General features: G+C 45.0%; 1 long non-coding RNA gene across 1 annotated transcript; it reads right to left on the bottom strand.

Moving 5' to 3' along the window:
• Positions 1-4,941: 4,941 nt before the first annotated feature.
• On the bottom strand, positions 4,942-7,685 carry LOC135383607 (uncharacterized). The gene is made up of 3 exons (XR_010419965.1): positions 7,458-7,685; positions 7,231-7,356; positions 4,942-6,830 (listed from the first exon to the last, which is right to left on the bottom strand). It is a non-coding gene; the product is annotated as an uncharacterized LOC135383607 (long non-coding RNA).
• Positions 7,686-15,365: the final 7,680 nt, after the last annotated feature.

Genomic DNA, 15,365 nt, shown 5'->3' with positions numbered 1-15,365 from the left:
ATGGTTCCAGTTGAATCTGGACTGGTTCCAGTTGGACGTTTGATGGTCCCGGAATGGTTCCAGTTGAATGTGGATGGTCCCAGCTGGATTCCCAAGTGGGGTGGCTGGTTCCACTTTGGTGACATCAGTGCTACCACTCTGGTCTCAGATGAATCCAGAAGTTACAGCTGGAGCCTCACAGGTACCATTTTGTTCCCAGAATGGCCGCTGAGATTCCAAGTTGGGCAGCTTCTCAGCTTCCCCCTTTGAGATTTCATCTTGTCCACACTTGCCATGTTTTGTTTGATCTATTACTCTAATCTATTTTAGCACAGGGATGATCTCTTTTTATTGCTGTTTATCCAGGTGCGCGCGTCTGCGAATGCTATATCTCTGTAACTCCAATTCGTGCACATTGTCATCTGAGGTGAATATCATAACATATTAAGTACCAGAGAAATGTAAACAAATATATCTCAACAACAACAAAAATTAAGCCAAATACTAGAACAAAGACAACAACACACAGAACATCAGTTCTTTCATCTTTCACTTTCATAGTTACTTTTTGGTCCCCTTCATAGTAGGTCCATTCTTTTCGCCTGCACCCCGGCCCTGAACTAGTTCAAGCAGTGCAACACTCTCACATTCTTTTCGCCATGGACCTCGCATGCATTTAAGAACTGGTGATGGGCCGGTGCATCACTTTTCTTTCGAAAAGAATGAACTTAGCCTACGGGAAGCAGCGAGACTCACTGTGACCTGTTAGTAAGAATCGAAAGCCACCCACGATACTTCCACTTGGCCTTCGGGAGAGGAAAATGAGTTGCGCTGCGCATGCGCAAGAAGTGATGTCACGTGTCTTTCTTTGCCGCCGCCTTGCAGTTTGCAGTCTGCTCGCTTCGCGTACGCATGCGCTAGCAGACAGCGGTTTGTTTGCTTGAGCTGCTTGAGCATGGCTTGAGGATGAGATTTGTGGTAGTGGTGAAGCAGCTTTGCCAAATATTCCGTTCAAGTTCCTCGCTGGATGTCCCGCTCGTCCGTCGATGTTCAACAGGTGAGGGAACATTTCAGCAACGCCTGCGAGTTTCATGCTCGCGGTTCAAAAGGTGAGGGCGTCTGTACAAAACTGTAAAATGGGCCGCTCTGTTACTACAGATGCAACAAGTGCCAGTCCACTTTTTCTCAGCTGCACCTTCTCAGTCCAGGCAGCAGCAGCACCAGGTGAATGTAGGTACACAACTTCCAAGTGAATTAAGACGTACGAGTGCAATTCTGAAGCTGGTAAGTACGTCTCATGCTACACACCATTCGCGTTCAACGCTCTTATTTTGCATGTGTTGTAGCAAATGATTCAGTGGCATAAACCGGCAGACTGGTGCGTAATGTACACCCATAGTGCCAAGTTGGACTAATTCTGGTGACGTGTTCGTAAAATCTGTGTAATCGGACTGTCTAATTGTCACCTGTTCTAACTTAACACCGAAGTCGGTATATGAGTAAGAAATATCGTGGTTTCGGCAATTATCAGTAATCTGTCGTTGTGCTTAATGATTCCTATTATTTTGTATTTGTGTTTTTACTCAGAATTATCATACTGTATTCTTAACTGGAGCAACAAAATTACGAAACACATGAGGATTGTGTTGAAACTGAGGTCATTGCTTATTTTTAATGATTTCAGAGTTTCAGGCATGGAGAGAAGAAATGCGCAGAAGGCAGCCAAGAGTCACTAAAGGCACAGGGGTAAAGAGATTGAAAGATGGAGGTTTAAAGTGTTATTATACAGGGTGTCCACGCTAAGTGTGAACAGATTTTTTAAAAATATATATAAATTTTTTTCCAAGATGAAATCAATTGCAATATACCATATGGTGAAGGGCACTCCCTAGCAGGGCATTAACAAAGTCCAAAGGCAATGTCTTAATTAACTTTCGTTAATTAGCTTTTTAATTATAAAAGCTACAAAGTTGTCCCAATGAGAACATCTGTTCCTTTCGGTCACCTGATATCGTTGCCGTTTTCAGAAGAAAAATCCGTTCGATAGATCGCCGGCAAAAAATTCGTGAATGAACGCCATTTTTTCTTTATTTTGTTCATTGCGCTTCTTAGAAGACACGTATTTCCTTCATCCCCAACGGGAGAGGGGGAAGGAGCACAGTGCCGCCTCATGCGTCCAAGATGAGCTTTAACTTGCGGAAACAAAACAAAAACAAATGTATCGGGTGACTCCATCGGAACTGGCCTTATCTTGGGTTGCATTTTCTGTTTCCTTTTAATCTTTTTCCAGGACGCGAGAGGCGATAATGTGCTCTTTCTCCCTCTCCCATTGGGGGTGAAAGAAAGACGCGTCTTCTAAGAAGCGCAATGAACAAAATAAAGAAAAAAATGGCGTTCCTTCACGAATTTTTTGCGGGCGATCTATCGAACCGATTTTTGTTCTGAAAACGGCTACGATATCAGGTGACCGAAAGGAACAGATGATCTCATTGGGATAACTTTGTAGCTTTTATAATTAAAAAGTTAATTAATGAAAGTTAATTAAGACATTGCCTTTGGACTTTGATAATGCCCTGCTAGGGAGTGCCCTTTAGCATATGCTATATTGCAATTGATTTCATCTTGGAAAAAGTGTTATATATATTTTTAAAAAATCTGTTCACACTTAGCGTGGACACCCTGTATTTGTAACTGATCGGGTGCTTTTACAGAGAACATCATCAAAGGAAAAAGGTCCATAAAATCATAAGGTTCCGTCAGGCGTGGGGACACCTGCCTTGCTGATATGTCTGGCAAGGTCTCGTTTGTCTTCCAAACTTTCCTATTATGCAATTATTTTGGGGCTGTCGCACACCCCACTGACAAAAACAGAGGAAAATGCAATAGAGGCGGCCCGTGCAGGCACTTGTAAAACACTATGTTGTACTGAAATGTCCTTTTTTTACCTTCAAGAAACTATTTGTTTATGTTAGGGAAACTACGTGACGGCATTGCACTCAGCGTACTATGCAGCTCAGTATTCGGGGTGTGCTGGATGGCACGTTTCACAGGATCCAATTCACCTCACTACAAGGCAGTGGTTGTACACCACCATGAGGGACTATAATATATGTTACGGTGAGAGGAAACTCGACGACAGTCAAAGCAGTGTTGCCCTGTTGGTCAGTTCTATCAGAGCCCAAACAAACAGTCCAGTGCTTTCCCTCACACACAAAGGCAAGAAGTATGATCCTACTGTCTTTCAACGAGGAAATACTGACTTGTTGCAAGATGAGAATTTCTTGCTAGTTCTCATGACAGGCATGCAAAAACAGCTGTTAAGGCATTTGGGCACCAACAAAAGTGGGATGAACATAGGAGGAGCAGGAAAGCTAGCTAGTGTTGACTTGATGTTAATGTCGAAGTGTACACTTTCTTTTTACCCTGTCTCTCTTGCACTTTGTGTATTAAATCTTCATTTCTGGTTCGTGTGTCTATGTGTTCGTCTCGTCCCGTGTTCGTCCTGTGTTTTCCCTCAAACTCAAGGCAATGTTAACATCAAAAGAAAAGTGTGCATAGATTCTACACATAGCTCCACAGATGGGTCATTCAATGTGATAGTTGTGTACTGCCACTTCATACATTTTGGGTAATGGTTCAGGTGAAACACTTTACAGCAATGCATGCTCTCCTGCATTGACTTTTCAACTGAAGACAATATGCCCCATTTTGAGCTTGGTCTGAGGTATATTACAGCAGGTAAATACATTTAAGTGTGGTGACATACATACACATAACACACATAATTGGCAATTTCTATATCCTATAAAGTGCTCTGACCTGGGAAATCTTGTAGAAAAAATTGGGTTAGTATTCTTCCAATAAGAAGTGGAATAAACTTTCCACTCACTGCACTAGGCAGTTTGTTTTATTCTGTGTGTTTTTATCTCTCCAGTACTGAGTACTCTCTTGCAATATAACGAGACAACTGCCCCTGACTGATGGTATTGTTTTCTTCAGCTGCAACAGATGCTTTTTACCACTAACATCAGTTGGCATTGCACGGATAAAGCCTTCGTGAGCTCAAAGCCGCTGTGTGTATTCTTGTGAATGATTCAGCTAAGGAAATGTACACCCTTCCAACAACCATCAGCAAACTTTTCATGACTATATACAATGCATAATTATTTAATTAGACTAAAGGAAAAATATAATGCCATCACACCAGCTCAATTGCAGTATTTCGTTATCATCAAAAATGTGGTGGCCGGGGTACATGACTCTCATCAACATTCTGATAATGTAATTCGCATACAATGCTCAGTCATTTTTAAATTTTTCATGCGCATCATTACGCCTTGTATATTCAAGTTGACTTCTATCTTGTCTCATGCTAGTGTTGGCTATCCGTGCGGTAACCAGAAAATATTATGGGGGGTGAATGGGGACCTCCCAGATGCACTACCAAAGGTACGATCTTGGGGGTTTGAACCCCCTGGCTATGCCCCTGTTGGCTATGATATGCTAAACCTGCTGTGACACTACTGAACAAAAATGCCAAACAACTCCGCTTTGTCTCAACAAAGATGCAAGGAGTTAAAACGGGTCCAGCTGTGTGAAAGCCAACCACTGCAGAAATGCAGATAAGAACAACAGTTCTGGAACCTGATGTTCGAACAGCTACTGGTAATTCAGAAGATCATACTATATGCGTGAAAATAACTAGCACAATCACATACGTTTGTATGTTCATGTGTCCTGCCTCAGCAACTGAGTTCCAATGTATGCTTGATTGCATTTATTTAGCATTTGTTACAAGAGAGGCAAAAGTCCTCAAGATATTGCAAATCTATATTGTAAATCTACTCAGTATTGGCCAGTTAGATCACACAACTTGGTTGATTCATTTTATAAAGCTTTGTTTCACATCTCAAGGAAACGTAGCTCTTCGGTAATCTCAGTGAGCCAAACACGTAGTCCAGGTCCAGTTTTGGATATTTTTACTGGTCTCGTTAGCAATACATTGCTCCAAAATACCACAAATTCCAGCTGGACACCAGCATGAGCCTGTTGCCTTGCACCTCATCGGAGCGGCTCCCTGCTCGCTAGCAGGAAGATATCGAATAAGAAACAGGTGACTGGCTGTTCTGTGCACCTCTCAGTGTGTGTGGCCACTCCTGTTTGCTGCTAGGGTGTCACTCCCATGAAGAAATGCAACACCCCGGTGCTCCATAAACTTGTGTCCCAATCTGTTCGAATATTGATGCACAGATGGTGTGAAGAAAGCCAAGCAGCAGGGCAGTTTTCAGAAGCAGCTTTTCAACCAGATTCCAAGAGTGTGCCAAGCAGCAGGAAATACACCCAGCCAGAGGATTTCTGTTGAATTCATGCTTAAGGACCTTCACATCTACATCATTTACTCATGAATGCAGCACTGTCATGTGACAACACATGACAGTCCATTAATGCTTTAAACATGAATTGAGCTTTACCCTCTGGTTGGGCGTGAAACAATGAATCTTTCAACAGCTCATGACCCACAGTTTGAGAAACACTGCTCTACGCATTCGTTCCAACAATAATCTGGCATCCTTCAAAAACACCATCAAACAGGACTTTTCTTCTGATACGTAGGGTGACATGCAATTACTTTTTGATTATGTGCATTTCTCTGCTGTGCAATATCTTTGCTATTTGTTTCTTATACTTGTCATGTGTTCTTGGTATTTCTGTTCCCCTCAAATTGTGTAGACATTTGCATTGACTGTGTCTTGGACTGTTCAACAGGGCTTTCCCAGTATCAGTATCAGTGTATACTGTCATGGAATAACAATAAAAACCTGAAAACTGAAAAAAAAATCATCTGAAACATATCTGTCTGTCTGATTCCTCTAACAATCTCCTCACAAATGCTAGATGAATGATAGTTCATGTAACCACTCCTCTGTCTGCATGGCACAGGATATGCACTTTGAAGATGTCGTTGTGGACAGAAACAAGCTGTAACAGACCGAGGACGTTTAGATGATGTGGTGAACCTATGAGTTTGTTGTTGCCTGGAATGGGCAATCATCGCTCAGAGGTAAAACTTATTTATGTTGACTACTGCCTTCAAAGTCTAACTATAAATTTTTTTGTTCTGCACTTGTCTTGGTACACCGGAGTTCACCCAAATGACTTTCTTAAGCATTTTTGCAAGAGCAGCCTTTTGGGAGAAACAGGCAGCAAAATCTCAAATTGGAACACTGACCTTACCGAGCAGTGTTTGTTAGTTGTCGGGGTGGTACAATGTACAGCTTGGTACAAATCTTTACGGACCACCATGGTGTCACATTTCTTCATTGGAGTGACACCCTAGCATCAAACAAGAGCGGACGCACATACTGAGAGATAGACCCGTTTCTTATTCGATCTTTTGCTGGTAGCTGGCAGGGGACCGCTTCGATGAAGAAAAGCGCAGTGCCGTGAACTTTTGTCTCGGGCTGTACACGCTGTTGTGTTGTACTCATACAAATTCTGAACTGGATGCCACTTCTTAGAGAATATTCGTTAATTTGAAACCATTATGCCTTAACTGTCAGCTCTGATCATGAGCGAGATGGTAGGGGGCCCCGGAGCATACATCCCGTTATGTCCTGGAACCTTGCCAGTCTGGAACGTTGCAGACGAATCATCAATGCAGGTTACCCCACGCCTGACGGAACCTTATGATTTTATGGACCTTTTTTCTTTGATGATGTTCTCTGTAAAAGCACCAGATCAGTTACAAATATAATAACACTTTAAACCTCCATCTTTCAACCTTTTTACCCCTGTGCCTTTAGTGACTCTTGGCTGCCTTCTGCGCATTTCTTCTCTCCATGCCTGAAAATCTGAAATCAGTAAAAATAAGCAATGTCCTCAGTTTCAACACAATCCTCATGTGTTTCGTAATTTTGTTGCTCCAGTTAAGAATGCAGTATGATAATTCTGAGTAAAAACACAAATACAAAATAATAGGAATCATTAAGCACGACGAAAGATTACTGATAATTGCCGAAACCACGATATTTCTTACTCATATACCGACTTCGGTGTTAAGATAGAACAGGTGACACTTAGACAGTCCGATTACACAGATTTCACGAACACGTCACCAGAATTAGTCCAACTTGGCACTATAGGTGTACATTACGCACCAGTCTGCCGGTTTATGACACTGAATCATTTGCTACAACACATGCAAAATAAGAGCGTTGAACGCGAATGGTGTGTAGTATGAGACGTACTTACCAGCTTCAGAATTGCACTCGTACGTCTTAATTCACTTGGAAGTTGTGTACCTGCATTCACCTGGTGCTGCTGCTGCCTGGACTGAGAAGGTGCAGCTGAGAAAAAGTGGACTGGCACTTGTTGCATCTGTAGTAACAGAGCGGCCCTTTTTACAATTTTGTACAGACGTCCTCACCTTTTGAACCGCGAGCATGAAACTCGCAGGCGTTGCTGAAATGTTCCCTCACCTGTTGAACGTCGACGGACGAGCGGGACACCCAGCGAGGAACTTGAACGGATTATTTGGCAAAGCTGCTTCACCACTACCACAAATCTCATCTTCAAGCCATGCTCAAGCAGCACAAGCAAACAAACCGCTGTCTGCTAGCGCATGCGTACGCGAAGCGAGCAGACTGCAAGGCGGCGGCAAAGAAAGACACATGACATCACTTCTAGCGCATGCGCAGCGCAACTGATTTTCTTCTCCCGAAGGCCAAGTGATACTTCCCACTCGAGGTAGTGTTTCCGCCGTTCCCGGCGGTCGAATGAATCAACACTCAACTATTCCGGTGCGGGCGCCATCTGTCGCCATTCCTCCGAATCTTGAATATGACAGGCCACGAGCTCGATTGGCCACACTGAGAGCTTACCGATTTATGATTGGCCAAGCCCCACGATCTGAGATGAATCGGAGAGCACTGAAGCGAGTCGCAAAACCGGGGATCGAAGAACGATAGAGAACTCAACTGAATCGAAGGAATAGGAGAACGAGGAGAACCGTTCACTCGCGAGTTGAATCGAAGAGCAACGGAACCGTTTGCTCTCAACGGCGCACTGGTTCATGGGTTCTTCGGTTCTCCGCGACTCGCTGCGTACAATTGCGTTGTTCTTGCTGGTCTCCTTTGGAATCTTAGCGTTGTTTCATTACGGCGCGTCGATATCGAGCGGCGTCGATATTGGCGGACGTCGTATGGGTGGAAGTATTCAGAATCAAAAATATACTTTCTGATTTTTTGTTTATGATCGGCTCGCTCTACGTATCGCTGGTGGTGATCTGCAGTCGATAATTCCAAGTTATTTGTCAGGTATACCGTGAAAAGCCCTTTCTGGCTAGTATGTGAGATGGCGGACATGTTTTTCATGTACGTATTTAGTAATGATCTGTACTTAGAAATCTTAAACCAGTCCCCTGGTGCCTGCCTACTTCAAATTTGGTGCCTCAGTGGCTACGGTAGAGGCTCCGCATGGAAAACTAGTAATGATAAGGGTCACATGACCCACTGACGTCAATGATTCGTGAACGAATCTTTCGAACGAATCCCTACCCAGCAAACCATATACATCCCAGGTACATCCTCGCGATATCACAAAATGGATGTTAGGATATCCATGGGAGCTTCGCAGAGAGCCCGTTTATGTAGAAAGTACATCCGTGCGACTGCCAGATTCCTACAGTTTTCACATCCCAGAACCGTCGCATAGACATCTATCTTGGATATTTGGATGTTCCAGGGATATTTCAAAATTCATGCTATTTTTGTGCTGAATCAATTTGAAATTGATAGTGATTGATTGCTATAGCAAATGAATGCTGCACACACAAATTAAGCAAAAAGGCTTCTACTTTTGGCAGCACACACTACTTCGGGAGGGGTGCCTAGCAACCTTTCGGCCACAATCCGAGACCAACGCAGACCGCGCGTTCATAAATGTGCTTTCGCCTTTCATCATATGAGACGCAGGCTCCCATTTTGGCCCCTCCACCGCGGACGCTGATTTCAAGAGATACTACAGCGACTATATACTGATATACAAATTATTGGAGCACGTTCATCAAGTATAGCGTGGCGTATCACGTTTGCAACGGTGACAACATCTTTGCAGTTAACTTGTGACTCTGCAAACCACGTCAGCGTATATCTGCAAACGTTCCAGACACCCCATCCTGGCAAATATCATGTTTTTAACTCAAGCTACCGTCTATAATGTGTGTATTTGGTATATAAAAAGGTAATCCCCAAAATTTTCTCCGTTTGCTTACGTCATGCCGCTAAAGGTCAAAAGTCCTAGATGTCTCCGAAAAATAAAGCGCGCTTGTTCCTTTCTTTTTACATCTACCAGATGTCCCAGGGATATAGAAAGAAAGACACTTTTCGAAGTCGCATTGTGGACCTACAGGTAACGTCGCATAGACGTGGCGGACATATGCGACGTGTGCGGCCTTTGTGGGACGTACCTGGGATATTTCTGGTTCACTGATTTGAACGAACACATCCGATTCGGGCCACGTGCGTTGAGCTTCGCCTGGCTAACTACTGCGCATGCGTTCAACACTGCTTTACAGTGGCGAACATAGATGGCGACACGCGCACCATGGACTGGAGGAGAGAGGAGAAACGAGAAACTGCGAAGCGAACGCAGCGACACCTGACAAAACGGGGACGTCTAAGTGAACTGGTGAACGAGTACGATCGACGATAGTGAATGAGCTCATTCAGTCTGTGCCCGGGATTCGTTCATTCCGGACTGTTCATTCGCGAACGACACATCACTAGTTGGAACTTGGACGCGTTGCAGTAAGTTGGTTTTGTCCTCAGTAGCCGTCGCAAGGATGGTGTATCTCCTGTGCAGTATTTACGTGTGTTTCAGTGCTCTTTGTAAGACAATGCAACACATTGTTGGTTCCTGTGCAACACATTGTCGATTTCCCGAAGAGTTTTGACGCCAAGAAGACGTAAACGGCGTAGGGGCTAGAACGCTCTGTGAAACGCCAATCGGACTGCACGTCGCCTATGTTTGCAGGTATCAGTGATGACCGTGATGTTTTCATTACTATTAATTGTATGTTTCATTTTAGAAACTTCCGAGAAACATGTAGAGAAACAGGATAAGAAGATTCCGAACGTACGGAGAGGAATGGGGTGTATCATGCATAGGTCGGCATTTTGCTAAGAATTCATTCAACATCACATCATGGTCAGTTTTCCGCAAAGCCCATCACATCACATCACCGTCATAACCCATCACATCACGGGCCCGTAACTCAACTTCAACCTCAGAATTCATCACTTCATAACCCATCATTCAACTTCAACTTCAGAATTCATCACATCATAACCCATCATTCAACTTCAACTTCAGAACCCATCACATCACATCACATCATTCAACTTCAACTTCAGAATCCATCACATCATAACCCATCATTCAACTTCAGAACCCATCATCAGAATTCAACTTCAGATCCCATCGCTGTTTTGAAGTTGAATTCCTATGATGGGTTCTGAAGTCGGTGATGTATTTTGAAGTTGAAGTCTGTGATGGGGTTTTGAAGTTGAATTCCTATGATGGGTTCTGAAGTCGGTGATGGATTTTGAAGTTGAAGTTTGTGATGGGGCTTTGAAGTTGAATTCCTATGATGGGTTCTGAAGTCGGTGATGGATTTTGAAGTTGAAGTTTGTGATGGGGTTCTGAAGTTGAATTCCTATGATGGGTGCTGAAGTCGGTGATGGGGTTTTTGAAGTTGAACTCCAACACAGGTCTACGTGAGGTGTGCCCGGCTGCAGGATTACGACGCTAGCGTCCTGCTCGCCTGTGTTTGCTTGGGTTTCCTGGTAGTGGCAGCAAAAGCGTAAGCGAAGGCGGGGTATGCTGTTTGGAGGACGCGGTCAGCCTGCACTCGGTTGGACTTGGAAGCAGGGTTTACCAATGAAGGAGGAAAGGGAGGGATGCCACGTTTGACCTTCGCTGTTTGCATGCGAACAGCGGAAAGTGTATTGCTTGCGCGGTAGGGTTGTTGCACAATATTGCGCCCGTTGTTGACAAATAAGTGAGCGCATAGCACATTGCGCGTTCATGTGGCTTCGGGTGACCGCTGATGGGGTTTTGAAGTTGAATACCAACGAAGGCCTACGTTGGTGTGCCCGGCTGCTCGCTGCTGGAGGATTACGACGTTGGCGTCTTCCTCGCCCCTGTTAGCGTGGATTTCCTGGTAGTGGCGGCGAAAGCGTAAGCGGAGGAGGGGTATGCTGTTTGGAGGGTGCGGTCGCCTTGCTCTGGGTTGGGCTTGGAAGCAGGGTGCACCAAGAAATGAGGAAAGGGAGGGATGCAACGTTTGATCTCCGCTGTCGCATGTGAACGGCGGCGGGAGGTATGTTGCTTATGCGGTAGGGTTGTTGCACAATGTTGCGCCCGTTGTTGACAGCTAAGTGAGCGCATAGCACATTGCAGGTTCATGTGGCTTCGTACGACATCCTTGCCTGCCGGAACATTGAATGTTCATAGGACTTCGTACGATCGCCGTGTCTGCCGGTACAGTGCACGATCATGTGGCTTCGTACGTCCGGCTTTTCCGCCGTGCCATTTTTCACTCGTGACGCGGGGGTATCTTCGGCTATTAGCTTCGGCATCGGAATACATCGTGGCCAGCCACTCAGTATTACATGAGTTCTTGTGACATGATGCTTACTGACACTGGAAATAGTCGTCATGAACGAATTCAGCGACCTGTAATCACATTCGCTGGACATATGTTTTTACTCTAATTCTTTCATGCAATACACCACTGCAGTGGTTTATCCGGAATCTGAAGCAGGGGGCGTGGTCATAATTACAGCTACGTGATAACAGCTTTACACGTATAATTACCGACATGTCATTACAGCTGAAACGGCAAGCCCCCTTTTTTGCAGGGGGTGTCGCCAACCTTTTTTCTTTGGGGTGGGGGGTGTCACAGGGATGTATCATGGTCTCGATAAATCACTGACACCAAAAACTGAGAATATCTCCTCGGAGAAGTGTAACCCATTGTATTCTTCTTCCTCCGAGGAGGGTATATACGGACGAACACTAAGTGAATTCTTAACTACCGAGGCGTTTGGACACATGTAATACATACAGAATGTGAGGCGCAAATTGAAGTGAAGACTGCAAGGAGCTCGGAAGACCACCAACTTACAGTCCGTGAAACAGTTTCTTTTCCTCACTCACAATCTCTAAATAAATATGTGTCGACACAGTTTACAACAATTCCCACTCTTACCTGTTTTTATTTGATATTTGAAACAACCTCTCATCATAATCACTTGAGTGTAGTGTTAGTCACTTTTTGAGGTAACTTCGCAAAAGTATCATGAGCAAAGTTAGAAATTTCTATTTCGCTTCTCGTTCAAGCAGGAAGAACACACAACGCGGGCTCCTTTCTTTTTATTTTGCTGCTGAAAAATCCGACGACAGTGACCACGCCTCTTGCACGTGCGCGGCGCCAGCAGCCTGTCTGCTCCGCCTTGTTGCAGCGCGATGTACTGGATGTACGCAAACGCAATTCCGGCGTGCTTCTAAGTTAGGTCGCAGCAGAGCGTTCATTTGGAGTGCGTGGAGTGCATTTTTTTACGGGGAAGGTGATAAGGCCACTGGCAAGGTTCTATGAAATGTGCGCAAAAAATGGGACCTCGCGGAACTTGGAATTCCAATTCTCACTTTGTGCCCAATTGACAAGGTATATTCGGAACTCCGCTCCCAACTTAATTTCGGCATAGTAGCAAGAACTTTCATTTCTCACTTAATTTCATTTTGATAACTTGAAGGTTGTAACTTCATTACATATTTAGCTTAATGACATAACTCGTAACTAGCAACTTTTGAGTGGTAATTAACTTCCCCGCCTCTGCTGAAATGTACTTAATATCTAAGAAATATCAGCTGCGTGCTCTGATGGAACACTTGTGTCCGATGGATGCTACATGCATGTCGAACAGATAATTCCCCAAAACATGACCTATGCACCTCAGATAAATAAGGGACCTATAGTGACCTCTGTGTATTACATTTAAAACAAAAGACGTCCACAAAAACAATGCCAGCTCGATCTTGTCCTATTTGGATCCCAATCACACAAAGCAAAAATAAGCAATCTAAGAAGACACAAAATAAGCCTAATAAAACACATTTCATCAGCACGACAGCCATCTACTGTCGCTTAGTAAAACGGGCGTACGCGACCGAAGGCGGAGGCTCAAATCCAAACCCATCCAATATACATATATACGCACATTATAGCTGTACGCGAGCAAATGAGTCAAACAAAACAACCGCAACGTGCAGACCGCGCGACCGCGGAACGCCAAATCGCATCTCGATCTAATCTACCGCTCACATTCGCAACATACAATTGCCCCCGGCTACATGACATTGCCCTCCGCGCCCCACTACGCCAGAGAGTAACGCGTTCCAAACACTTTCCTTCCTTGCGACCGCCGGTACACAACAAGGGGGGGGGGGAGGAAGTCCGCCCGGCATCTGCAGTGTCAGGCCCATACGCCCACACCAGACACGAAACGCGAAGCGTTTATGTTCGCTCGGTGCACTCCACTCCAATACACATTTGCCATTCACTCCGCACGCGTTCACACAAGTAACTGTCATGACACGTGAAGGTCAGACATCGACTAAACATTGTCGGCTTCAAAACCTATTATGAGGACTTCGAAACCTATCCGTCATCTTCAAAATCTATCGCGCAGACTTCAGCTTCAAAACCCATCCCGCTGACTTCCCGGTAAAAACCATCGCGCTGACTTCAAAACCCAACACACGGACTTCGACTTCCAAACCCAGACACGCTGACATCAACTTCAAAACCAATCACGGTGACTTCAACTTCAAATCCCACCACACTGACTTCAACTTCAAAACCCATCACGCGGACTTCAACTTCAAATCCCATCACACAATCACACAGACTTCAACTTCAAAACCCATCACGCGGACTTCAACTTCAAATCCCATCACGTGGACTTCAACTTCAAAACCCATCACGCGGACTTCAACTTCAAATCCCATCACCGCCCTTCATTCAACTTCAACGTCAACTTCACATCACATCATACCCCTTCATTCAACTTCAACTTCACTTCACATCATGCCGCTCATTCAACTTCAACTTCAACTTCACATCACATCATGCCCTTCATTCAACATCACATCATTCTCTATGAGGTGATGGTGAATGAAGTCGGTGAAGGCCATCATGAATGAATTCGCCGACCTATGGGTGTATGTCGCGACCTGCATGGAAAACAGGAGTGTCGTGTAGTGATGGGCAAAATGACTAATTTTTGGTGAATCGATTAATTCGATTCAGTTCGTTTTAGTGATTCGTTCAAAAGATTCGTTCAGTGATCCAGTGACGTCACGACACCACGTGACGCGATGACGTCATCAAGTCATGTGACCGGTGACCTCACATTTATTATCAAGAAAGAGTCAAGAGAAGAGAGGCGCGCTTCCGGCAGTCTCGCGTTGCTGTGGTTATCTCTGCTTGTTATAGCGTACTCACAATCAGCACGGCACTCAAAAGAAATGAATAAACAGGAAATAAAAAAGCGGACCTGTAGAGAACAGTTTAGTTTTGAGTTCCCACGTGCACATTGAGCTTTCATCGACCCAGCTACACTTGCTTTCACGCCCTTGTCATATATACCAGTATTGTATCACACAGTAACCAGGAATCTGGACGAGCCACCAATGATGCATAACAATTCCGAAAATCGACATATGCCTACTAGCGTTCACAGTTCACAGCCTGCACGACCACCCTGCCTTCCAAACATATGCATGAAAATTCAGTCCGCCCACCGGCGCAAACGCGTCGCTGAGAGCCCGGCAGCTCACTGAAGACAGCACACGTCGATGAACATACCCCAACCTCGAACTTCAGCCTAGGACTAGCCAACACCAAGTCCTCTACAACGAGCACGGGAACGGTTGCATCCACTTTTGAACGGACGCGCCAGGGCTCCTCTAATTAAGACCGCTTAATGAGATAGTCAATCTTTAGGTGCCGGACGGATCCATCCCCAGTGAAGGATCAGCCAAGGAACACCAAACATGAGGAAGCCAATTCAAGCCCCGTCCCCACTCACACGATCAGGAGCGGCCAGACCATTCCGTGGATCACGCCAGGAAGCGCAACGAACAGCGCCAGAATAGCCCGAAGAGAACGAATCACGTCATGAATCAGCAGCGCCGACTGGGAATTATTCCCCAGCGACCGACGCGAAGCGAACGGATCGGAAAACTATTCAGTGATCCCCGCGAGCACAACCGAACCCCCAAACCGACTACCATCGCAAATGGATCACTCAATGAATGGGCGA

Source organism: Ornithodoros turicata, chromosome 2 (genome assembly GCF_037126465.1).
Source record: "Ornithodoros turicata isolate Travis chromosome 2, ASM3712646v1, whole genome shotgun sequence".
Classification (NCBI taxonomy): domain Eukaryota; kingdom Metazoa; phylum Arthropoda; class Arachnida; order Ixodida; family Argasidae; genus Ornithodoros; species Ornithodoros turicata.
The sequence above is the reverse complement of the archived record's forward strand: the minus strand, read 5'-3'. Positions and strand labels throughout refer to the sequence as shown.